Here is a 27,456-nt window from a genome sequence, read left to right on the forward strand (position 1 = left end):
GTTATTTTTTCTAAACGGAAGCTAGCTAGCTTTAGTTAGCTTCCGTTACCTAACAACCTAGCATAATACTTGTAGCAATGCTACTACCTGCTAGTGTTACTTGTTAGCCTCCTAATTGTACATTTTGAAGCCATACTACAGCGTAGTAGTTTTTGTCTATCATATTGGAAAATAGTCAATTGGAATGTTCAGAATCACACATGTGTGACGGTACTCTGTGGGGCCCGTTTTCGAACGATCACATGTGTGACGCTACAAATTAACAGGTTAAATTTCAATATTAAGTATTCTATAACTTTAAAAATGTCTAAACATTGTCACTGATTTGCTTCCATACTTAGCCCAAACCTAGGTCCTCATATCATTTTGATGTGAATGTAAATAGACCTTAACAAGTTTTTTTGCATTAATTTGAGCGCTAAATAGAGTTACAGAGTTTTGTAATATAAACATTACATTAGACTCATTACTATATTTGAAGAATGTATTTAACGATTTGTCGCAAAGCTGTGAATTGTGGGTAATTAGACTGACAAAAAGGGTGCGTAAAGGGCTCAAAATGTCTGTGAAAGAGCCCTCACGCACCTGATTTAACAGTGGGACAAAAGGAGCGCTTTTGTCCTCCTTTTTGACCCTTCCTACCCACCATCGCAATTTACAACTTGTGTAGGCTTTCAGATGCCAAAAAGAAAGACCTCCTTCAAACCTACGTGGATTTCAGAACTCCACTTGCCACTAAGAGCAGCAAAGATCAATAATCATGCCTTCTGTAAGCTCTGTCGCATTGATATAGACATGAGTAGTAGGGGTAAAGGGGCTTTAGAGCGGCATGCCTGCGCTACGCAACGGCACAAGGATAATGGTAGTTCTGCCAGGCACTCTTCCTTAACCCTTGTGTTATCTGCGGGTCATTTGTTAATTATTAGTTGTTTTGATTTTATGTAAAGCACATTGAGCTGCAATGTGCTATATAAATAAAGTCTTATTATTAGGATTCCTCCGTCAGGAGGAAACCTATTGTTATTGGTGGTTTTATTATTTGTAATTCTTGTACCATTGGACTCTATGGCAGCCCCTAGACCCCATCGACAACTTTTTGTGAAATTTGCCACACTCATTAAGGACAGTCCTTTTTATACTTACACCAAGTTTCATGTCTCCCATTAGACCACTCTAGCGCCACCAATGGGTCAAAGTTGGACTTGTGTTTACACACGCAACTTTTGAACCGTATGACCGATTTTCAAAAATGAGGTACCATTGGATTCCCTGGATCAAGACAAGTTTAACACACCCTAAGGCGTCAATTTCCGGTTATATAGATTTTCCGCCATTTCCGGTTTGATCAAAAACCATAGAAAGCCTACTCCTCCTACAAATTTTGTCAAATCTTCTTCAAAATGACCAGAGATGATCTTCAGACCAAGCCTAACAAAAGTTATCGAAATTGGCAAAAAAGCAACCAAACAGGAAATTGGATCAAATCTTATCAAATTTCGGTGGAAGACATTACATCATGTTACAATGTGCAAAGGCAACTTCATATCTCCAATAATGATTGATATACAGCAAATCAAATGTATCGCTAATGCTAAAATTATGCTGTACACATCCGCCGGTCAAAAAGTAATACATTGATTCAATCACAAGTTCATATGAAGACTCTTGAGAATGTTTAGTACTCAATCTGAAAAAAAGTTGAATGTAAGATGAAAAGTAGATTTTTAATGAATATTTTAAATATACATGCTTGGCTAATTTCAGAGCTATTTGGCTAAATCCTCTCTCCCCTCCTCCTGCCCGTGCGTGCTCCAAATCCTCACACACTCAGCCTTCCCTTACACACGCTTGGCAAGACGCACACGCAACATTTCAGGAGAGTGTGGGCTGACCAAGCCCCCACTCATTCCTAAGTCTCTAGCAAAGGCCTTGTGGATCTTGATGGTGTTGCATTTCCGATTTTGTATGCAATGGTAAAAAGTTCTCCAAATCCTGAAACTTTGATAGTAAAGGCCAAGAGTTACAACCACACTTAAACAAAAGCCCATGTGTATCTTGTTGGTATTGCATTTCCGATTTTGTATGCAATGGTAAAAAGTTTTAACAATTCTGAAACATTGATAGTATAGGCCAAGAGTAATTACCACACCACAAATGGCCCACCATTACCCATAGGTGGCGCTACAGGCCACGCCCTAAAGCACAAAGATAAGGCTTTCTGGAATGGATAGGCTAAACAAGCCCGCTCCCTTCACTTCTTGGCTTGAAATAAAGGCCCTTGTGGATCTTGATGGTATTGCATTTCAGATTTTGTATCCCATTGGTAATTCTGCAGCATAGATTTTTCTATACAGTTACAATTTGTCAAGAATATACATTTTTCAATGGTTCGCAGTGTTTGGAGGAATCCGCCATTACTGCTTGCAGTTATATTTATTATTATTATTCTGACCCATCAGTCATTGTGACTCACCATCGTATTGCGACAACTTTGTTTTTGCGCATACAAAAACAAACTGAAGCATTTTCTTTTAACCGTTGGGTCTCAGACCCCTCCACATTGCGAAGGTAAAAAAAAAAAAATTGGGTAAACACAACTGTAGTCGGTGAATCAAAAGGCCAGAGACACTTGGTGTTCGTCCCTGGCTTGGGAACCACAATTCACCTTAGGTTAGATTCTCAGGGAGATAATTGACTCGTTAATATCTGACTCCAATTTTAAGACACGTGCACAAGTGCGTTACCTGTAACCTCGAGCGCTAAACAGTTAATGACATGAAACTCTGACGTAGGTAAAAATCGTCTGCTTGATCAGAGCACCGACCCTAAAGTATGCGTGTTCACTAAACAGTCGTTTATCTCTACTATAATATAGATTTAACCATAGTCGACCTAGTAGGATATGTAATCGATCACTCAGAGGCCCCGGTAAATTCCTTCGGAGCGTGGAGGTCCACTGTAAGTGACTCAGAGGCCTTAAGTTAAAACCTACTCAAAAGTCTATGTTTATAATCAGTTAGCCGCATCAACCAGACTAGATCTAAGTTTTCACCGCCGTAGCCTGATGGATACGTTTCAAAGAGAACAAGTAACGTCAAAATGCACAATAATAGTTTATTATCTAAATAGCAAGATAATCAATACAATGATAATGAAATATCATCAAATACAAAACATACCTTCTGAGCAATGGTTAACAAAGCTATGTCACAATGAAGACTAGGCGCCTAACGCACCGGAGCTGTATCGTAAACAAAACTCGAAGTGATTGGTAACACTTCTTCCTATATACACCCAAACCTGACTAAAGTGGGGACACCGGTCACATGACTGAAAAGTAGTCTAAACGCATACAAATTCAAATTGGATCATTAATCAAGGCTACAGTAGACCAAGTGGTTCCCTTGCAAGACAGGGGAATATGTTAAACACATGTTGGTCTGCTGTAGGCACAAACTCTGTAAACCCTGTACATGTACATGTTACAGTATTAGAATTATTACTAGCATGTAATACATAAAGTAAGATACAAAAGCATATCAAACATGACATTAAAAGCTGTTTAGAACCTTATTTTCAAGAACACAACTTTTAATGATAATTTCAGAGTCTTCCTCTGTCCATCTTCCTCTTCAACTGTTGAGACCACCTCTCCAGAGGTGTGTCATTAAGGTGTGATTGTCATTTTAGCATTCATGTAAATCAACGACTGTCCCAGACGAGTGTCTGGGTGACCAGTGACAAAGGGGCTGCCAAAACAGCCCTACACAACGATGGTTTGTTATGAACCTTTGGGTCTATGTGACCCGAAGGCAGCACAAGGTTTAACATAATTTTTTGCTCCAAAGTCTGAACATAACAGCAGTTGATAAAACAGCCACTGCTGAGCTGACCAAATTATATATTTTAATTTCGATTACAATTGAAATTGTTTGGGGAATGGTACTGTCTTATTATTATGTTTATCTTTTTGACTAAACTTGTTTCACCAAAGACAACAGAACCCCCCCCCCCCCCCCCCCCCCCCCCCCCCCTTCAACAACCTTTTGGGATTGTCCTCCTTTCTGACCCTTTGTCCTCCTTTTTGGACCCAAGTGTCCTCCTTTTCAGGGTCATGCTTCTGGTCACCCTAGCCCTAAACCCTCAATGGCTTAGCGAGAACACATTTCAGAGTCTGTGACTCTGGAAATTGGGATTGGGTCAAACCGTTGGTAAACTCCGGATTGATTCTCTGGCAGTCTTTTCTGAGGGAAAAAGCTGTTCGTCCCGCACATTGATTCAGCACGTGCATGGAGAGGGGGCTATTCACAGACAGGTCTGTTGTAGTGAGAGAGAACGCAAGCGGGGCAAGAAGCCTGAGCTAATCAATGCGCTGCGTGCAAATCTACAAATATATATTTTTGCCATGTTAAACAGTAAAAAATGAAATACAATTGTGGCGGGCCGCCACATATAAATCAATGTATGGGAAACACTGACGTCAGTGACGGACACCAAGAGCAACACGCTGAGTACAAAAAATGACGTTATAGCGAATAAGCTAGCTGGCTAGCCAGCTGGTAGGATGTTGAAATATGTAGCCTATGTCAGGTCTACTCTATTGTGTCGTAAATGGCACGACAAGCAAGCATATTAGAAAATATCGAAATTACATTAAAAAGTATAATAACAATATATTACCGTATTTTAAAGAAAATACATTTTCTATCAGCCGCATCCCACCAGAATGGGAGCTTTGTGTTTGTAAATCGGAGTATAAGATGCACTGGAATATAGGCCGCACTTGATACAAGAACAATGATACCGTAGTGCCGGCTAGCGTGGAGCGGAATAATGCTCACGATTGTTTATTTACCCCAAAACACTTTCACATTGGACAGCTTGGATAGCCATCTAACTAGACACAATCAGGGTGAACACTCAAATGATCTAAACTACAGACCATAGCATTACACATCAAAACAGAACGAACACAACAATAGAACTCTGAACAATGCTTATCTAACTAAGCTAATGCCCTTAACTTTTCAGCTTGCCGCGGGGCATTCTGGGTACCAAGAGCATTGTCGCTACAATCGGTCTTTGTCAGTCACGTGGGTTTGTTGTGTGTGACGTCATTGCGAGTAGGGCTGTCCCCGACTAAGACTTTCTTTGGTTGACCAAGACTCGACTAAGCACTTCTGAAAATCGACTAATCGAAATTTGAAACGTTTTTTTTTTTCTATAAATGTCACAATATTTTTCATCAAACCGTTTTGTGTGATGTTTTACCTCACTGTTTTAAGAAATAATATGAAAGAAATACATACGTAAGAAGGGAGATTGACAACTAGACAAACATACATTTACAAACATTTTCCATGTAGCTGCTGGACATTCCAGATTCAGACGCTATAAAATAAGCTATTACTAATAATAAGCCTCATGTCACCAGTCCTGTTGTTACCGAATGCCGATATAATACAAAACGCCTGATTGTAATAGATAATAAATAATAGCCAATGAACTACAAATAAAAAATATTGTTTGTTTAACATGCAAATCAGCGCGCTATTCACTGCCTGAAAAAGTGCAGCATGCGAACTTACGTAGAAGCCGAGTGCGGAACGGTGCAACAGAGAAAGATTGTGTTGTCTTGGCCAGAGAAGATAATGTCATTCGATTTGGATGTGATTCTTATAATAGGCATATTAATTTTTCAACCCAGCGCGTGTTAGTATGAGCGAAGTAGACCAACTTATGGTTTTCAGGTGGTAGGATACATCATATTCAACGTCGAACTATGAAAAATAAACCGTTGTTGGCAGAGTTTGCATTCAAAGTTTTTTGAGTCACCCGGTACTTTGTAAATGTAAATATACTGCAAATTAAATGCTGCCATACCACAGATTTCTTTGCCATTTTGCCTAATAACACCGACAAAGTAGCCTATAGCACAGTTTGTAGTTTGTCAGCCAATTGTGTTCGTGCCGTGTGCAAAAAACAAACAAAACAAAGCTCAGATTAACGAAAGGGAAAACAATAACACCTTTTCTTTTAAATATATATTTTTTGAGTTGCTTTATTTGTCTTAAATAATATAATCTACAATTTCTGTAGAACATTTCTTTAATTCAGCAATGGTGACTCGAGCGGGAATCAGATCTTACACTGCCATACGGCAGCTCGACTAAAAAAAACAAGAGCATGTCGACCAGGAAATCGACTAGTCGACTGAGTGGGGACAGCCCTAATCGCGAGCCATTTTCCAGTTACAACTGAAGAAAGCGACCTCCGTTAGCCAGGTTATTTTTTCCCGAGCCAGCCTTGTTTTGCCCGTTCACTCCATTCTACCCCAAAAACGTGAGGGAGGACTGTCTGTTGTAGATACGAGCATGCTGAAAATAGCCAGCATCTCGGATTTCTTTAACCAAGCCTGTTTAATTCGTCATTTGCCTGAGAAGGCGATGTCCGTTAGCCAGGCTAGTTTTGCCCGATCACTTGGTCAGGCTATTTAAAGGTATCGGGGTCAAGTGACTTTGGTGCATAGACAAGTGAAACGTAAATGTACTTGTCCCTCAAAAAGTTAATGTCAAACCCTGCAATCCAGTGGCCAGAGATATATGATGACCTGATCGACACTCCAAGTGTAATAGACCGCGGAGAAGTACGTCTTTTGCAACCGACATTCGCAGTTGAGCCTGCTTGACAGTCGTGTGACGTAGGGAATTGGTCTATACCACCTACATCTACCGGGGCCGTTGCTTCAAGCCGAGGGGCAAGGGGTGGGCGCTTGCTCTGAGGCTAAGTCAAAACAATGTACCCCCGGGACTATGGAGGATTATAGGAGTCAAAACTAAATAATAAATACTATGACACAAAGCTTAAATAATTGACTAATTATATAATGTAATGCCTAATTGACAGACAAAATATATAAATTACAACTTAAATGAGACTCTAAATATATAAAGGTTACATGTGTTTGTGTGTGTGTATATATATATATATATATATATATATATACATTTTAATGTGTTCATATTTATTTATACTTACATTTTTTATTTATCCTAACATTTATCCACGGAGTAACTTGCTGCAGCTAAATAAATCCGTCGTCTGCGTCACCAAGTCAGGGGGCTGGTTTAAGCCTCTGATGAACAGAGGTGAATGAACAGTATTACACACCAGGCAGGCTCAACTAGCCCATCAAGCTCTCTTCGATCTAGAGGGATCCTCTATCGCCTCACTCTGCAGCTGCGAGGGGTGTGCGATACTGCAAAATGTGGTATTGATCCGATACCAAGGACTAAATACAGGGCCATACGGCGCCCCTGGCAATACCAATAATGCTGATTTGCAATATTACCTTTTACTTAAAAAGCAGTTTATCTAATTTCGTGTGGAGGGCGCAATGCCTCATAATTTATGAAGTGAATGCAACATCAATATGAAAAAAACACACGTTTTTTATTTCAATTTTCATGATCATTTAATGATTTTTCCTTGAATTACTTGTTCATGATCATAATAAAACACAGGACAAAGAGTTTTGTCAAAAACACTTATAGTGTCCGCCGCTGAGTCCTGTTGCTGCACGTACACGCCGGCAACAACTCACAGCCTAGCAGGGGAGAGGTGAGCTTGAGCGAAGTTAGACGGTGTTTGCACAAGTTACAACCACTATGATGTAAAGGGAATTGTGTACAGAATGTAGAGAACAGAAATTGAAAATTAAGTATCGATCTCATCACGCCAGTATCAATCAATAGGCCACTGATACCAACGTTAGTATCGATACTATCGGTCTTGTGATCGATTTGCCCACCCCTATATGCTGTACCAGCTCGCCAAGGATCGTGAACACATTTTCATTGATGTCTGTGTCAGTCAGGGCCGCCGATATCATTGTTATAATTTCAGCAAAGCTCTCAATATGATGTAAAAAAAGTTCATTGGCAGTTGCCTCCATCTCTTCAGCTGCCGACAACATGTCGACCACTGTAGCATGCAATATTTCATTCATTGAATCCGCACTAGGTGCTGCCATCTTGAATGAGTCAAAAGCAGTCGATTCAAGTTGAACCACCAATCAGAGGCTTTAACCCGCCCCTTGACTCGGTGACGGCGGACAACTGATTTATTTTGCTGCAGCAAGTTACACCGTGGATAATGTATGGATATTTAGTTTCTCATTTAATTTTTAATTTATATATTTTGTATGTCAATTAGGCATTTCATTATATAATTAGTAATTTATTTAAGCTTTGTGTTATATAATTAGTTATTTATCCAAGTATTTACTTATTTAGTTTTGGCCCCTATAATCCTCCATACTGGACGCTGTCTCACTCCACTTGCAAGTTTTCCACAAATCATAAAAATAATCAGAGCATCTGGCTAAAAGCACAATTGACACAACAACTAAAGGCTGCCCTCCTCGACATTTTTTGTGTCGACCGAACTGTAAAATGGTTAATTTATGAACATGACGCAAACAAAACATGGCTGCCGCCTAAGCCTATGCGGTCTCCCTGGCGCATAGGCTTATTTCAAAGACTTTCACGGCCCAAATCAAAATTCTGAGCAGACAGGCAGAGAATGTCTAATATAGAGAGAACTGCCACTCTCGGGAAACTTCCGGGTACTGAACTGGTTGAAGTTCCATGTGAGGGCGCTAACGAGCGAGTGCAGAATGAATGGAGGTCTATGGAACGGTACCCCTCAAAATCCCTCAAAATCCTTTTTTCAGGATATCATTTTTTGTCTAGTAATTTGAATTCTGAATTCGAAAGGGGAGGCAAAAAAAATACACACTGCTGGCTGTTGGATTGTTTTAAAGTCTTGTTACACTGTTCCCCCCACAAGTCCCCCTCAGGATTGTTTCTGTTCTAAAAAGCTTATATCATCGTCAAAATATCATTGACGTCATACACATCGTACGACCAGAGCTACTGCTTTACAGCAAGCTCTGGTAACTTACTTTTTTCTCTCAGGGCATCGACAACACAACTGACAGGTTGTCCCTGTCAATACACATGCTAGAAAGAGTTTTGGCTTACTAATGTTGTTGCTTATTTTGCAAATGCTCTGACATTCTGATTCCGCTTCGGATGCCATCAAGCGGGAGCTCTGGTCGTATCAGTCCTTCACTAACCAATCAGCATTCATTAGCAAAATGCTAGCGTGTTATGGGCAACAACGACTCAGCCTGTAAGAAATCAAAAGGACATAAGTACTCGTTCATTCAACTTTCGACGTATAATCCATGTTGAACATGCAAAAACTGCAATCAAATCGGAGATTTCTCAACGACAATCAGGTGAAAGAGACAAATTTAGGCCGAATCCCAATACTCCCCCTTACCCCTTACCCTTAGTTTTGCGCGTTCCCTTGAGAGCTAGTGGTGTCCCAATACTCTGTTGGAGCTAGGGGTAGGGTTAAGACTAAGGGGTATACACCCCTTAAAACCAAGTAAGATCGGCAGCTTACTTGAAACCTAGGGATGTGAATCCTGCGCGACCGGCAACAATGGCGGCCAGATCATCCAGAGAGTCAGATAAATGTAATATTTTCGGCTTAATTAATTGATAAAAAAACTATGACAGTCTTGTTTTGTGTTATACACAGTCCTGAACATATATATTTATATATTTGCAACCATTTTCCAATCTAAACATTTCTAAAAATCGCTAGTTTGGTACGCTAATGCTACAGTGTTGAATTGCACAACAGTCCCGCATTTCTCTGACTAGCATGTCTACAGTTTTAAGTAAACTCCATTAGCAGCGAATTTCGTTTAATATCAGTGCATAACACTACTTGCTTTGGAGATACGTGCTAGATGACGTACCTGTAACCAAGTGGCGTCCCATTTCCTAGGGCTATGTAGCCCTTACCCCTTACTTTCGAGGGCCAAGGGCAAGGGGTAAATTAAGGGGAAGGGGTAAGGGGGAGTATTGGGATTCGGCCTTAGCCGTTTAGCTCCATAGACTCCCATTCAACATGCACTCGCTCGCAATCACCCCCAGTGGAACTCTGGTGGAACTGCAGCCAAATTCGGTACAATGGGGCTTAATAGGGAGTGGCAAGGCTCTCCTTAAACAGGCTCTGTGACAGGTCTTTGGGGAATCGCTTGTTCTCCTTAAAGCTGCTCTCCTCTACCTTTTTGATGAATTCGCCGAGATGCAACATGATTCACTAATTGCACAGCGGGGAAAAGCTACTTTTCGAGTTCGGTTTTCCGTCACTTCAAACTCACGATCTAAAGGTCTCAAAGTGCTCAAACCTTCACCATAATTCAAGAGTAGTGCACTTTCAAGAACCCAATCATTGATTCTAGCTTAAAATGTGTAAAAATAGGACTTACTGAACGTGGCTGCCTCAAACACAGCTATCAGGCGATTCCAGTTGAAAACAACAATGGCCGCCGAAAAATGATTTATATTCGTAACGGCGAGCTGCGATTGGAAGTGAAAAGAAACAGGAGCTAAAGACCAAGGGGTAAAAATGCTGTGCGACACCCTAGAGTCAAGGAGCAGGATGAGCCTGTGAGAATTTGGAGCGCGCGCTGTGGAACAGTTCAATTGAATTCAATCATGTATAGACATACCAAGGTGAAATTGTTTATGATTATCGACTTGAAATTAGGTTTGAAAAACCATGAGTCAAAATTAAATTAGATTTATTGACACGAAGATATTGAGGCAATGTGGACATTTACATAAATACACCCCTTTCAGCCATTTTGTATTTCTTATTCCATGTCAGACATGTTTTCTACACATCTGTAACAAATGTCAAGTCGATTGGATCTATGGTTCATGAGGAGAAGGGTTTTGAAGGTTGTACCAAATTTGGACAGTACAGCAAAATCTATCATGGCGGACCTTATGGGTTCTTGAGGATTTTTTGTTCCCCATGAGGAATAAGGTATGTATACCAATTTTCTGGCATTTTGGAGTAATGGGGCGCTGGGGAAATCACGTAGACTTTGGGCGTGTTTTATAGCGCCACCTATGGGCGTACATGGGCCAATAGCCGTCTTGGAATAATGAGTGACCTGTTAAATCATTGGGCCAAATAGAAAAAAATCGGGTCTAGGATTTTTTGAGCTATTGAGCCATTTAACGGAGAAGAAAAATAATAATAGGAATACTAACAAAAACAATAGGTTCCCTCCTACCGGAGGAACCCTAATAATAAGAATACTAACAAAAACAATAGGTTCCCTCCTACCGGAGGAACCCTAATAAGAATACCAACAAAAACAATAGGTTTCCTCCTACCAGAGGAACCCTAATAATAAGAATACTAACAAAAACAATAGGTTTCCTCCTACCGGAGGAACCCTAATAATAATAAGAAGAATACTAACAAAAACAATAGGTTGACTCCTACCAGAGGAACCCTATATAGCTGCAAGCAGCGATGCGGGTTCCTCGGCAAGATGGGAAAATATTATACAAATTTACATTGTAGAAGATGGAGAGTTGGACAACGAGAGCAAAACTACTTCATGTTTGGCCAACAACAATAGGCTGAATGGGGATTTGAACTCATGAGCATAAGGTTACAGTCAGTTTCTTTATCCTCTTTGCTACACACCAACTGTTGAGATATTATGAATAGAAAGGGCAGAGTATTAGCTTTAGTCAGCTTTGGGCCCAAGGTTAAGAAACGGTTGACATTTCAAGGTAAAATTGCACATGATACTTCAGAATGATGTCATCTTGAAGCCAATAAGTTTGAACAACCATCTTTCAAGATTATATTTGATTGTTTGATATATCCACTTTATATTGTCATTCTGTTAGCTAGTCAGCCCCTTTGAAAGCAGCTGATTTATCTGATGTAAAAGCAAATTCACTTCTAAATAACATAACAGAATCATTCTATTTTACTCAATACAATTAGTTTCATTTAATTATGAATGCCTTTGTTAATAGTATTAGTTCAATTGTGGGACTGGACTCTGTTGGATCGAGTCGATGTTTTCGTAGGAAATTCGCCAAATATTTTTAGGTTGAAATGCTTATCCAAACAACGTCAATCGCGGGACTGCAATCTGTTGGATTATAAAGAGGACACATGCAGAATATGAATTTTGTAGAGTGCCCGGTTCTTGAGATGTGAGGACTGATGCACAATCTGCTATGCCTACCTAGGGACGAGAACATGAGAGGAGCCGTATTTCCACTTATCACTGTTTGTTTTTGGTTGATGGGGTGTTGCAGACGTATGCTGACCAATTGCTGGCTTTGGTAGGTGCAGCCTGCAAACAATAAATGGTGGGAGAATGTAGACTACTAAGATTCACCATTTCAAACTTTTCAAATGAGAACTTGAATTTCAACTCTGTGTGAGTGATTATTTGTGAGGTCTGTGTAAGAGATGAAGTGAATCAGTAGGCGGTGGAAAAAAACAAATCCCCCGCAGATTTAGGAGAGTTCTTTGTTGTCAATGATTCCTTTTCCTACAGACACTCCCCAGGTGTCTTAAATAAAGCAGTACCTCCTGTTGAGATTTCTGGATGTTTGTGTTCGTCATATTAAAGGTGTCAAAGTCAACTGCCTGCTCCTCACCAGGCTTTCAAAACATTGCAAAGAGTGCTGGCAAGTGTGTCCATGTGTGATGTGTTGTCTCAACAGGCAGTTCTTTGAACCAAAATAATTGGCCATGTACTGACTTCCTGTTGAACATTGATAAAAAAAAAAAGAACATCCAAGCTCTTAATGTGGTTTTGCCTTTTTGTGTGTGGTTAGCTGTTGACTATGTCTGCTAAGACAGCAAATGACTGACTGTTCAACCATGGCCTCCAGTTCCTATGGCCAATGGGGAAAATGGTGTGTGTGTCGTAAGATGGAGTAGCTGACCAAAAAATAGATTTCTGGGAAGGACAGACCACATTATGGGCCATTTTTATTTTTGAGTAAAGATGTGGCAACTCAGATTCTGACACCCCTTCGGTAAAAACAGATTAACCCGAGACGAGCATGTTTTCGAATGAAAGATGAGAGCTTCAAATCCCTGAAATAAGCACTCTCTCCCCTGGGAAATCAAACTGAGGCAACCGGGAGAGCAACATGCGTCCGACTCGCTGTTACAGTAAATCACACATCCATGCTTCGTAAGGAGACATTTTTCATAAACTTTTTTCATAAAGACCCATGTGAAATAATGGTGCCATGTTTGGTTTTGTGGCCCACCTTTCTCACACACTTTGAAGGTTAGCAAAGCTTTTGCTCTGCTGCCTTAGTTTTTTAGTCGGAAGTAATGTTTGCCTGTGCTTATTTAGCTTTTAATCAGTTGGGAAAAATGGAATTGAGATTGTCTCTGTCCAAAAATCTTCCTTCCTTTGTCTGTCTGTCTTTATTTTTTTCAACAAATTGAGAATCTTTTAAAAATCTAATTTGTAAACCGAATAATCTATCTAATTCAATATTTAATAAAAATGAGAACGACAAAGACTCCCACGTCCTATTGGTGCCCTTAAGATAACCAAATTAACTTCACACATGGACATTTTGGTTCTTTGGTCTCTTTTTTTTTTTTTTTTCTTGAAAGAAAAATATGAAACTAAATGTTCAGATTCCTTGTGCCTTGTCCTTGTTTGGTCTGCTTTTGTATCCATAAGCACTGAAGTGTTTGATTGACAGGATCATGGCATTAATTTATTAACAGAAGTAATCCAGACTTAAGTCCATTTTACCTTTTAGGTAAAATGTTTCAACCTGTACAGTTGGTATTTCAATGGGATGGAAAGTGAGACAATGGTTGTGTTTTGAAGCTATGATTGAATTGGTAATGTAGAGGCTATTGTACAACATCTTCAAGACAAGTTTTATAATCTCACAGCACTATATAGTACATTATTGATCTAAAGTTTGAAATTAAGTTCTAAAATTGTCAAACTGAGTATTAGGTTTGAGGAGTGTAAAATCACTACCAATATCAAAAGTCTAAATATAAAAACCTAATTTTCAAAGCTGCCTGCTAATTTGGAGGGGAGACCATTTGTACAGCGGCGACTTTGAATGACTGCCCATTGTCACGATGGCTGCACCATTTTTTATTTGATGTGTGGGCATGACTCCTCAGAGGCAGGGGGAAGCTAGCTGCTTGCAGATGGGGCTTCAGTTCTATACCATGCCATGTGCCATTACTGATTCTGTGACTTTGCTCCAGGGCCTTTCATCTGCGCTAGACTTAGGATGACGTGTGTGTGTTTGTGTTACATAGAACATTACATCAAACGTAGTGTCTTGTCAAAGAAGTTGGCTTTGTGTATGTTACGATGGCTGAGCAGAAGGCTCAGTTTGGGAACTATTCTGCTCCATAGCAAAGTTGAATTTCCTTAGCTTCTTTTTCACTTTTCTTTCTTTCTTAGCAATATTAGCCGGCCATTGTTCACCCATCAATTCACATGCAATAAAAACCTCTCGCATGTAATCCGTATCCCAATCCGAATTGCTGACAGCTAGATTATCAATAAGATATTTTCGAGCAATCTGCAACAGGTGTCTATCAAATGTGATAGACACCTGTTCTTCTTCTTTCTCAGTCTTAAATTTAACTATAAATGGCAAATTCCTACTGGTTTGACACCCCATGTTTACATGCACTTTTACAAGATAATATCGTTAATATATTAATATCCAAAGTCAAACCTTTCATGTTTCACGTTCATAAGAGTATTTAGCTTTAATCTTTAATCATCTTTTGAGAAGATATTCTCATACTCAGAAATTTAGCACTTGACTGACTGTAATTCATTATAATATGTTGTCAGTCCTTGGGGAACATTGCTCGAGTCTTACACATGAATAACGTATCTTTCAACGCTTTACCAATCACAGGCGTATCTTCAACCATTAACCAAAGTTTTCATATCGTTCGAACCAGCAACGAGACTTGTGAAATGGAATTTACAGTACCGGGAATCCTGCCCTTAAATTACCGACCTTTCTAACCAAGTATTGGGAAAAGGGTTTTACGGTCCATACGTCACCATGACACTAAACAAACGGCCTTTCACCGCATATAACCTACGCAGATACCAAACTTTAACCGATTTTTAAAGCCAAGCGGATAAGCAACTATTTAGGCCTTCTCATATTACAAATAATTAGCAGTCATCGAGTGAAATAAGGTAGTGTCCAATTTTCTACCAATTCACTAGACTATCTCAAAGTCGTGCTTCCCGCCGTTCTCCTGTGCAGAAATCACCATGTCCCCTTTAAAAATTGCCCAGGTTCGTTACTACAGTCAGCCAGTCCTCACAGGTAAACAGAAATTAACGCAACCATATAATAATGATAATCATAATCTGCTCACCTGGTGGCTGAAGATTAAACTGTTTCGTGACGCCAATTGTTACGATGATATTCTGTCGGAGGATGGGCCAAGGAACGCACCACAATGAAAAAGCGTTGACTTCGTTTATTAATCGAGCTGCTCGGATCAGGTCACCATGACAGGCAAAGTGGTTGGCATGACTCACAAACATGTCTCTCAGGTAGACATTATATATGAGCTGGACCATACAAATATAGTAACCACCAAAACATATCCTTAAACGGTAGACATTCCACAACTTAAGGCATAGGAAGAACAACACACAGGTGGTGCAGTCATCACTCATCGTTTATACTATTTTCTGCATGTTGCTCTGTCCAAAGGTTAAAGTGCACATTCTCCTATCTATATGTGTATTGTCCGAGACCTGCTGCTTGACCTCTTGACCACAGCAAGAGACAACCTCACACATGTATAGAAAACCCGCGTATCAGTGTATAACTGAACATGTGGCAGAACTTCACTTTAAAATTCCATAAAAAGTCACATTCATAACAGCAGTTGCACGCTTGCTTTAAAATTATGTATTAGTACAAGGCTGTTAATGATAATGTTAATTGAATGTTTAGCCTGTAGTAAGTCTCTTTAGTGCGTCGGTTTAAATTGAATGTCTTACAAACAATTTACAGTTAAATTGGTACATCAAGGGCACAGCATGTGCCGAGACGGACGTAGGGACTAGTTTAGGTGCTTTTACTGTACTGCTTTTATTTTGAGGTGCAGTTATTTAATGTTTAGGATTATACAGTTTGTACTTAACTAACAGTTGTACCAAGTCAGTATTACTGTGTCAGCTTTACTGTCAGTGCATTGAAGGGACAGACAGCTTGGTCATTAGTGGAATGGCTGGCATGCGGGAAGGTTTTCCATTTTGAATCGACGTCGGACATTGAACAGGACAATGGTGACACAAGCCATTGAATCAGTAGCTTTTAATAACTTTGCGGTGCATGTCACAAGGAAACTTAATCAAATGCAGTGGCTGCTGCTTCTATTGATATGCAAATAACAGACCTCCCCAATGAGTCTGATCTTTTGTCAATTGCTATCTATCTATTTGGACTATCTATTTGGACTATCTATTTGGACAACCATAGTCTGGTGGAACTGGGCCTGCAGCAGCTGTGAAGTATTCTAAAATGTGCTGCCTCACGAGTGAACCAGCAGTCAGTTGGTACTTTCTTATTTCCTGCTCCCTTTAAACTTCCTCATCTCTGTCCGCCAACTCATCCTCTCTCTGTCTCTTGTTGCTCCCTACTCCGCAGCCTGCTGTCAGTGCTTGTCCCAGATGTATTGCACTTTTCACTAGTTATTGCTCACTTACAATTCTCTCATTCTCTCTCTGGCTCCCTCATTCGCTTCCACACACACTTTTCTCAAATGCATGTTTTGAATCCCACTCCAATTAGCGAACAATGTATTAGACAGACATAATGACACTTGATATTTGTTTCATACCTGCTTTGCAAAAGACAACATCGCAATATAACCACATCCTCAAATAATATTTTTCAAAATGCTAACATAACTGAAAACCATTTATTAAAAATCTGATTTAGCTTCCTTGTTTACCCTGGTTATGAAGGTCAGCAGTTCAAATTCAAATACATTTTGAGACAACCCCCAGGAGTCATACACAAGTTGCTGCTTAGGCTTCAATGTTGGGATGATTTTCCATTTTAGTGGACTGATAATTGCCAATATTCATTATTTTAGTTTCACGAGGAGTATTGGGAGCAGAGGAATTAATGCAGATGTGTTTTTCCAATTTCATTGGAACAATAAGCAGATTTGTAACGTGTTCATACAAACAGCTGGCCTTACATGCATACTTAAAATGTACCAAAGTATTAACTTTGAGCAGATTTTTCTTCTTTGATGACACAGCATAAAAAAATGCATAGAGATATATAACAAAGCTCACATGGTTTAACTCCTTACGTTAAATCCAATTGCACAACCTCAGCAAAGAGACATTTATGTTGACAGTGCAAATATACACTGTGTTATGACTAAAATGGTAAAAGTCAAGACTGAACAAACACAAACTCATGTTTAGAATATTCTTCTCCATGAGAAATTGTCATCTGCTGTAAGGCATAACCTTGTTTTTTGTGGCTATAGTATTTTGGCTGCAATTGGACTACTGGATAGACAACCAAAAAGGTTGTGAGCTCCTGTAAACAATGCTGTGAGGGAGAGTAAACCTGCAGAAATTATATATATTCTGTCATTTTGCAAGGTCTGGTGGTACATCTATAGCAAAGGTAGCTGCCCAGAATTGTGATAGTTGGTACAACTACCTAGATAATGATTAGATACATGGTGAGTGTTATCAGTAGTGCTTGCATGACTTTAATTTAAACTTCTACAAACATGTTTTCCTTTGTAGCATTGGCGTCTTCATCAGTTTAGAAATGACCCTTTGAACTTAAGTGGGGAGATGAGTGCTGAACAACCTAAAAATGTCTGGAATGCTATGAATACATAATGGCCGGGTTTCCCAGATTCGTAAGAAGCTCTTAACGCTAAGAGCTTCTTAGGAGCGTTATAGAGCGTTCTTAGAACGCTCTTAAGAAGCTCTTAGCGTTAAGAGCTTCTTAATGAATCTGGGAAACCCGGCCAATGTCTGTTCATATCAAGAATCTATTTGTGTAGAGTAGGGCTGTCTCCACTTGGTCGACTAGTCGATTTTCTGGTCGATATAATCTTGGTCGACTAAGATTGTTTTAGTCGAGCTGCCATATGGCAGTGTGCGATCTGATTCCCGCTTGTGTCATCATTGCTGAATTAACGAAATGTTCAACATAAATTGTAGATTATATTGTTTAAGACAAATAAACCAAAAAATATATAATTTAAAAGAAAAGCTGTTACTGTTTTCCCTTTAGTTAATCTGCGCTTTGTTTTGGTTTGGTATTTTGCACACGGCACAAGCACAATTGGCTGCAGAACTACAAACTCTGCCATAGCCTACGTTGTCTGTGTTATTAGTCAAAATGGCAAAGACATCTGTGGTATGGCAGCATTTCATTAAAGTACATATACAAAGTAACGGGTGACTCGAAAAACATTGAATGCAAACTCTGCCAGCAACGGTTTATTTTTTCCTAGTTCGACGTCGAAAATGATGTAGCCTACCACCTGAAAAACGTAAGTTGGTCTAGCCCTTCACTCGAATGACATTCTTTTCCGGCCAAGACAAAAACTTTCTCTTTTGCAACGTTCCCCACTCAGCTTCTAGCGTTACGTAAGTTCGCATGCTGCAAGTTTTCAGGCAGTGATAAGCACGCTTTGATGATTTGCATGTTAAACAAACAATGTTTTGTATTTGTAGTACATTGTAAGAGATACTAAATACCATCGGCATTCGGTTACAACAAGACTGGTGATACGAGTCTTATTATTAGTAGGCTTTTAGCGGCTGAATCTGCAATGTCCAGCAGCCATTGATTCAGATCGCGAAAATGTTAGTAGTTTTTTTTCTTTTTTTTTAAGCGGTTCAAAGTTCGATTAGTCGATTTTCAGACGTTTTAGTCGAGTTTTGGTCGACCAAAGAAAATCTTAGTTGGGGACAGCCCTAGTGTAGAGCAGTGTTTTTCAAAGTCTGGGTCGCGACCCACGGGTGGGTCACGGGGGATGAAAATTGGGTCGGCAAATATGTTTTCATTATTATTTTATCATAGGCAGTGCTCGAAGTGGGCCGGTACTCACTGGTACGCAGTACCGGCACTTCTACATTTTACTCTTAAGCGTACCGGCACTAGCTTGCGTACCACTACTTCTCGCATGAAGCCGGCCCGGTACTCTACCACTGACAGAGAAAGCGTCAGCGTCAGAGAGATTGGTAATGACCCTATCATTACGTGACTTACCTCAGATCTTGACGAATCACGTAAAGGCAAGCAGTCGGCCCACCCTATCAGAAATTCGCTTCTCCCCGGATGCTAGTTCGAAAAAAAAGGTGTCTGATGCCTGCGTAAGTGCGTTACAGATTTGTCACTGCTGAAAACCTAGAAACTAAAAAAGTGTGTCGAGTTTCGGAGTTTGTAAGTCGTTATGTTAGCCTGGCTTCAGAAAGGTACTAAAAGAACGAGTGTGCCAGAGCCAAACACGTCAACAGAGGTCCAAGCCTAACCAGAAATATCGGGTACGAATCATGAGTTTCAAACTTGTTTAAATAAATGCATACATATGCATGGCCGGGGGAACTAGGGGTGCTGAAGCACCCCCTGACAGCACGAGAATTTAAAATGATTTGACTTGAAAATCCACCACCGCGGCACAGCCCCGCAGTAGCGGACTGGCCATTGGGAGCACCAGGAGAAGAATAACGATAGAAGTCCAGGCTAAGAAACGTAAGGGTGGGGCCTTCACTAGGCAAGGTTTTACCAATGAAAAAACGTCTATGTTTATTTTACATAAAGCTCAAATTATTTTGCGCTCAAAGGCCAAAAATGTTTGCTGGCGCGCTGCCCGCTCGCATTAAGTGTGGAAATACTTATCTTTCTTTCCGAACTAGCATCACATCAAACACAAACTGGGCATGCATTAGCAGGGCAGCTGTGGTGGCGTATATTATTACTGATGACAATTAGAACAAATTATTCTGTTAACTTGAACAAATAAATAATAACGATAGGGAAATTGTATATTTGCAAACACCCCTTTTCATATCATTTGGGTCGCGATGGTTTGTCATTTTGAAAATGTGGGTCGCCGAAAGAAAGGTTTGAAAACCACTGGTGTAGAGCGTTGAACGGTGGTTGTGTCTAGTGTCATCATGTTCATTTCGTTTCCCAGAGTGTACAGATTAACAGAGTGTTGTTTTCAAGGGGAATAGGCATATAGCAGTCAGAAGCCTTTCTGGCTTCTTTGGGAAATATGGTATGCCTTTGGTTGAGAGACCATTGGTCCAGGAAACGGCTGTGCCCATGTTACAGGTTGAATGCTTGTTTATGGTCTAGTCCAACAGAAAGTGGGAAAAACCAATCGCACCGTATACTTTGGTCACACTATTGCCAGCAGCCAACCTAAACATGGAGTCAGGTGGCTGAGCGGTTAGGGAATTGGGCTAGTAATCAGAAGGTTGCTGGTTCAATTCCTGGCTGTGAAAAAAATGACATTGTGTCCTTGGGCAAGGCATTTCCCCCTACTTGCCTCGGGGGAATGTCCCATGTACTTATGTCGCTCTGGATAAGAGCATCTGCTAAATGACTAAATGTAAACATGCAACACATTTGTGTGGAATACTCATTGGATTATGGGTGGAGGTTATGGATTTTTTTATTGGCTTCCTGTGTTGCTTTTAAATGCAAGTGTTTTGGCTACTTAATGACCGTTTTGAAAGAAGGTAGATTAGAGATGCTTCTGTCACCCTCTTGCTCATGTTGGAGAACACACAGCTGTCCATCTGTACTGTCCGCCGCCTGTGCTAGCCCGAGCATGTAACCGAGAGGCAGATGGAGAGGTCAAGGTTCATTTGATTTTACTGCTCATGTAGGTTTTAGAGACATTATTAGCCTTAATCCGCTAAATTAATTATTCAGTCTAAATATATATATATATTGTATATAGTGGGGGTATGTTCATGCACCTTGATACTTGTCAGCATTTATGAAAACCTATACACCATCGGTTAGTGTAAGCAGGGGCGGATCTACCGGGGTGGCATGGGGTGGCAACTGCCACCCTAAAAATAGCCTTGCCACCCCATTTGGCAGCTTTGAAAACAAAGAAAAGTTGCGACTCATCCGACATTTGCGAGAGCGAATTTCTAATATCCGACTGCAAGTGAATGCAGCCCAGTTGAACATTTGCCAGAGCGCATTTCTAATATCCCACTGCAAGTGAATGCAGCACTAGATGACTCCAACCCCCCTCCCCACTCTGCCAAGTCGGACATTTGCCAGAGCGAATTTCTAATATACAAGCCCAAACAAAATCTGTGGATTTTTTTTCAAATTTTCTGCGGTTATTCAGAGTGAAAATCTGCAGAATTCCGATTGCATTCCTGTTCTTGTGTCAGACCTACTGAAGATGTTCCACAACAGTTTGACGCCGAATATGGTCGATTGAATGTTGACAGACTTTGCAGAAAAGTATTGATCCTTTCTCATAAAGATCGGCTGAAAACTCCCTGGCCGCATCTAGTCCTGTAATTTTGTTTGATAAGTGTTTCCGTGTCAATTCTTCAGGGCTGAATCTGGGCATTTTTGACTTAATGTTTACATATTGTCTACACTAACGTGAACATTACTATCAGTTTCAGGGTTGACAAACTTCCTTTGATTGCTATCACAGACCTACTACCTACACTGGTGGCAATGGGCTATGTTTAAAGGTTAATTATTTTGAAAGAATAGAGATGTAATATAAGTGGACAAGTTCATTAAATGTTTGCCTCAGACCAATGCATTCTATTTGAAATTCCGCGGGTTTTTGTCGGAATTCTGCTCTCGCGATTTACATTTGGGCCTGCTAATATCCCACTGCAAGTGAATGCAGCACTAGAGAACTCCAATCACCCTCCCCAATGCGCTGAGACCAAGGTGAAATCTGTTTTATATTCGAGATTCAACAGACATTCATATTCGTACCTCCGTTCAGGCTCCGTGTCATATTTAGGGACCGGGGTAAAAGAGTAGACAGTCTGAATGCCGAAAAACCTAACAGACATTTAATACACACAATTTTCAGTGTTTCTTCAATATCAAAATCGACCATACAAACTTCAAACTTTTTGCACTTTTTGCACTTTTCTTCTAGTACTAGCTGACCAAGTTGTCCAACCTTCGGTTTGGTTGAATCAATGAAATCAATGAAAACATACATGTTGATTTGTTTCCTCAATATCTTTGATTTAAGGCTTTAATAATGTGCCATAATAATGTAGCCTAATGTTTTTGAGTTAAAACGTCTTAATTTAGGGGAATTCCAAATAAACCTTGATTAATATGACTGCGATTAAATCAGCATATATACTTCTGCCATGGGGGTGCCACCCCTCAAAATCTCCTGCCACCCTCTTGCCATCCCATGAATATTTTTCTAGATCCACCCCTGAGTGCAAGAAATACCTTGGGGGTTCTTACGCCATACAATACAGCATGGCTAATGTGCTCTACCACTCTTGTAGACCGGTAAACATCTTGGTTTGTCATCTATAGTTTTATGTACAAAATGTTTCAAAATGATACAAGCCTCATGTGTAGAATGTCCATTGTGTTAGAGCAGGGCTCTGCAATAGGCGGCCCCCGAGCTGCTTTGGACTGGCCCCCGGTGAGTGCTCCGGTAACCTCATTCAGTTTGTGACTATGATTAAAAAAAAATCATAATAATAGGTGCGTTCAACTCCCTGCTTAGGTCGCTGCCCCCGCGACCCGATCCCCGGACAAGCGGCAGATGACGGACGGACGTTCAACTTCATTCAGCGCCGGCGTCGCCTGCAGCCCGGCTGACTTGAAGCAGCCAATGGCATTCTCAGCTTCAAATCAGCCGGCTGCAGCATGAAGTCGAACACGCCTAATAGTAATCACTCGTGACCAGGGCCGGACTTACCATTGGGCTTGACTGGGCTACAGCCCATGGGCTACGTCCTAAGGGGCCCCGCCCGTTTACGTGCAGCGGAGGACTGAGCTATTAGCCAGAAAGCTAAGTTATGCTAGCAAGACTCATAGACAAGAACATTGTGTACGATTGACAAACCATAAATATAATTTGATAATGTTTGACAAGAAGACTATTTAGCTAACAAGCCATGTCATTGTTCCCAAATCAATATCAAGATTTTCACGAACAAGGTATCGGCCATATACAAGTACTAGGCTACAGTAGAGTACGGCCGAGTTGAATAGCAAATGGATGTGACATGATCGCATCAAAGTTGACATATTCTCCAAACAGTAATTAGAATTTGACAGCTATCTAGCCATGTCATTGTCCCCAAATCAAATCAAGATTTGGCCGCAGCATGTCTGAAGTAGCTAGGTTGACTAGCGAGGGGAATTGAATTGGATGTGAGATGTGCGGTTTTGACTGCGTACTGCGTCCCTGATGTTATTGTTACTTATTTCAGACACTTTGTACAGGCCATACCAAGGAAGGATGTAATGTTCTTTGCTCATACAATGTAGCTTGCACAATAATTTAGAACGTTCAAAAGTTTTGCTGGAACTACTTGGCTGATTGGCCAGAATCGAGTATTCACCCAGACCATGGTATAATTCAGATTAATTAAACATTTTAAATAGACTTCAGCAATTAACATCAATTATGTGATTTTGTTTAATTGTTTGTTTAGAATCGTGATCTCTATTTTATTCTTAATTTCTCCAGAACCGTGCAGCTCTAAATACATATAGCTTGTGTATGTATCATTTTGTTCTATTTAAAGTCATGTATAGTTGGTAGGGCCCAAAAATTGACTCAAGCCCAGGGGCCCCCACCGCCCTTAGTCTTCCATTTTTGTTAGTTAGCATTTTCTCCAATTGTCTGTTAATATGGCTTGGTTATTGCTCACCTGGTTTGATTTTTGAATCCTTAGGCATATGCGGCCTCTTGGGCATCAGAATCAGAAGTCAGAATTAGAAAGGGATTTATTCGCCATGAAAGTTTGCACAGACAAGGAATTTGCTTTGGCAGGAAGGTGCATACAATAAACATATAGGAATCTTAAATTTAAATATATGGTCTAACTATACTAAGGATACATGAACTAGCAAATACTAAGTGGAATACAATTAAAATAAAATATACAATAAAATAAAATATAAGTTGCCATAAAATATAAGTTGCCAATTTACAATATAAAATACAAATATTACTGGAATTGTGATGTAGTGCAAAATGCTAATTGTTTTAAAGACATAAAGTCATTAAAGTCAGTGTGAACTCTTGGCCTTGTTGAGGAGGCCAACAGCGGAAGGGAAGAAACTGTTTGTGTGGCGTGAGGTTTTGGTACTGATGGACCGCAGCCTTCTGCCGGAGGGGAGTGACTGAAACAGGGAGTGTCCAGGGTGGGAGAAGTCGGCCACAATCTTCTTCACTCGCCTCAGGGTCCTCGAGGTGTGCATGTTCTCGAGGGAAGGCAGATTGGAGCCAATCACCTTCTCCGCCGTGCGGATGATACGCTGCAGCCTGCTCTTGTCCTTGGCAGTGGGAGCAGCGTACCAGATGGTGATGGAGGAGGTGAGGATGGACTCAATGATGACTGTGTAGAAGTGCACCATCATTGTCTTTGGCAGGTTGAATTTCTTCAGCTGCCCCAGGAAGTGCATCCTCTGTTGTGCTTTCTTGGTGAGGGAGCTGATGTTCAGTTCCCACTTGAGGTCCTGGGAGAGGATAGTGCTCAGGAAGCGGAAGGACTCCACAGTGTTGACTGGGGAGTCACACAGGGTGATGGGGGTGAGTGGGGCTGTGTCACCAGGTTGTCAGCTACCCACCTGTAGTCAGACTCGTCTCCACCAGAGATGAGCCCAATGAGGGTGGTGTCGTCCACAAACTTCAGGAGTTTGACGGACGGATGACTGGAGGTGTAGCTGTTGGTGTACAGGGAGAATAGAAGAGGAGAAAGGACGCAGCCCTGGGGAGATCCGGTGCTGATGGACCGGGAATCAGAGACTTGTGTTCCCAGCTTAACGCACTGCTTCCTGTCAGACAGGAAGTCTGTGATCCACCTGCAGGTGGAATCAGGCATGTTTAGCTGGGAGAGCTTGTCCTGAAGCAGGGCGGGGATGATGGTATTAAAGGCAGAGCTGAAGTCCACAAACAGGATCCTGGCGTAGGATGCTGGGGAGTCCAGGTGCTGTAGGGTGAAGTGGAGGGCCATATTAACTGCATCGTCCACAGACCTGTTGGCTCTGTAGGCAAACTGCAGGGGGTCCAGTAGAGGGCTCTGGGCTTGAAGTTGGTGATCTGCCTGAGCCCTCTCCAGACAGAAGCAGAGTCGTTGAATTGATGTTCTAGTCTCTCCGAGTACAGTCGCTTAGCCTCTCTCACCGCCTTACTAAACCTGTTCTTCGACTCCTTGAATCTGTCCCTGTCCCCACTCCTAAACGCGGCCTCTTTGTCCAGCATCAGCTGAGTTTAGCTGTAAACCAGGGTTTGTCGTTGTTGTAGCTCACCCTGGAGCGTGTTGGTATACAGCAGTCCTCACCGAAGCTGATGTATGATGTCACAGCCACTATGAGCTCATCCATCTACTATTGGTAGCAGTCATAAACATATCCCAGTCAGTCCAAGCACGCCCGCAGTTCCTCCATAGCCTCACTGGTCCACTGTTTCGATGTCCTCACAGCAGGCTTACAGCGCTTAAGCTTCTGCCTGTATGCAGGAATCAGGTGGACCATGGCGTGGTCTGAGTGACCCAGTGCTGCTCAGGGAACCGCATGGTATGCTTTACTGATAGTAGAGTAGCAGTGATTCAAAGTGTTCTCTTCTCTGGTAGGGCATTTGATGAATGGTCTGTATTTGGGGAGTTCTTGAGTGAAATTGCCTTTGTTAAAGTCGCCTAGCACAATAACCAAGGAATCGGGATTTTCATGCTCCACACTCAATATCTGGTTGGCGAGCACATGTTGAGCATCGTTGGCGCTAACCTGAGGGGGCATGTAGACCTCGACCAGTATGAATGAAGCAAACTCACGTGGCGAGTAAAAAGGTTTACAGTTAATAAAATAAAAAAATCCAGATCAGGAAAACAGTGCTGCAGAATCACTGTCACATCTTCACACCAGCCACTGTTAATAAAAAAACAAATACCACAGCCTTTCCTTTTGCCAGAAATCAGGGAGTGACGATCCACTCTGAGCAGTTTGAAACCTGCTAGCTGTAGCGAAAGTCTCTTTTTCCACACCAGTAGCTGAAGTCCGTCCAGTTTGTTGCTCAGCGAACGCACGTTGGAGAGAAATATCCCCGGTAACGCTGTGGGCGCTCCGCGCCGACGAAGTTGCACCACAGCACCGGCCTGTTTACCTCTCCTACGACGCTACGTTTCTAGGACAAAGCCGAGGGTGGCTTTGACTATAATTCCCACTAAATCTACTGCTGGAAGCAGAAAAGTGGGAAACAAATCCACAGGAGTTGTAGTCCTGATGTTAAGAAGTGCTTCTCTTGTTAGAGAACCCCGGAAATCTTGGCAGAACACTGAATTAACAGACAAAACAAGACAAAACAGAGCGCTCCTAGCTACCGCGGCTGCCTTCGTCGGCGCCATCTTGCTCAAGCACTTAAGTTAAGCACTTACAAAATAGAATATATTGACTCCTTCAGTATGTTGTTGTTGTTTCTTTGTTACCGTGATTACTCATCCTCCGGCCACTGACTTTGCCTCAGTTTCAAGAACCAGCCCCAGCTCCAAACTAATTGAAGAGCCCTGTGTTAGAGAATGTAGGCCTACATGCAATAAATTGTGTTGATGCTCTTTATTCCTGAACGTAGAAGATGGAAGGTCCACACGCATACATCCGCTAAGTGCTGTGCAAGTATACACTGAATGAAAGGAGAGAAACGAAAACAGAAGATAGGGATTTGTTAAAATGTCAATTTCCCACTTCAGAGGAGGTTAGTTCCACATGAGAGAATGAGGGGAGAATGCATGGAGAAAACCGTAGTAATGTTTTGGACAACCACTGATTTTTGAGTTTATTTTTATGTAAATGTTTCCCAAATGTGAACTGACCTTTATTAATCAGTTGGAAAAAGATAAATGACAGTTGTGGCATAGCAGCTATTTCAAAGCAGATTTCTTTGTCCTTTTCCTTTTTAACAAACAGGTGGCATTCTTTGATTTCAAAAATGTAAATGTTTTGTCTTGTTAAATTTAGCCATTGGGCCTACACACCAGCAACATCGTATTTGGTACATGCGTGGGAATATTGAAGCAATGCTGCAGATGCTGAAAAGACGTTGCATATTCATGAGAACATACTGTTTCATATTCCCATTTCCCATGTTTGTCTGAAGTTTTACAAGCACTGTTGTTACCTTGACAAATTACAGCAATGCCATGCTTTCTGGTTTTAGACAGTGACATAGTTGTCTGAGAAATCAAACTTGACCTTGCTTTTTCACTTAGTTTGACACTCACCTGTCCGTGCGTGTCACCCAATGCGAGTT

The 27,456-nt window shown here is 41.1% G+C and overlaps 1 protein-coding gene across 1 annotated transcript in view; it reads left to right on the forward strand.

Annotated features, from left to right (window-relative positions):
• Positions 1-27,456, forward strand: part of tmem132e (transmembrane protein 132E) — a 277,060-nt gene that overhangs the window by 17,877 nt on the left and 231,727 nt on the right. The gene's annotated exons all lie outside the window — the stretch shown is intronic.

Source organism: Hypomesus transpacificus, chromosome 6 (genome assembly GCF_021917145.1).
Source record: "Hypomesus transpacificus isolate Combined female chromosome 6, fHypTra1, whole genome shotgun sequence".
Classification (NCBI taxonomy): domain Eukaryota; kingdom Metazoa; phylum Chordata; class Actinopteri; order Osmeriformes; family Osmeridae; genus Hypomesus; species Hypomesus transpacificus.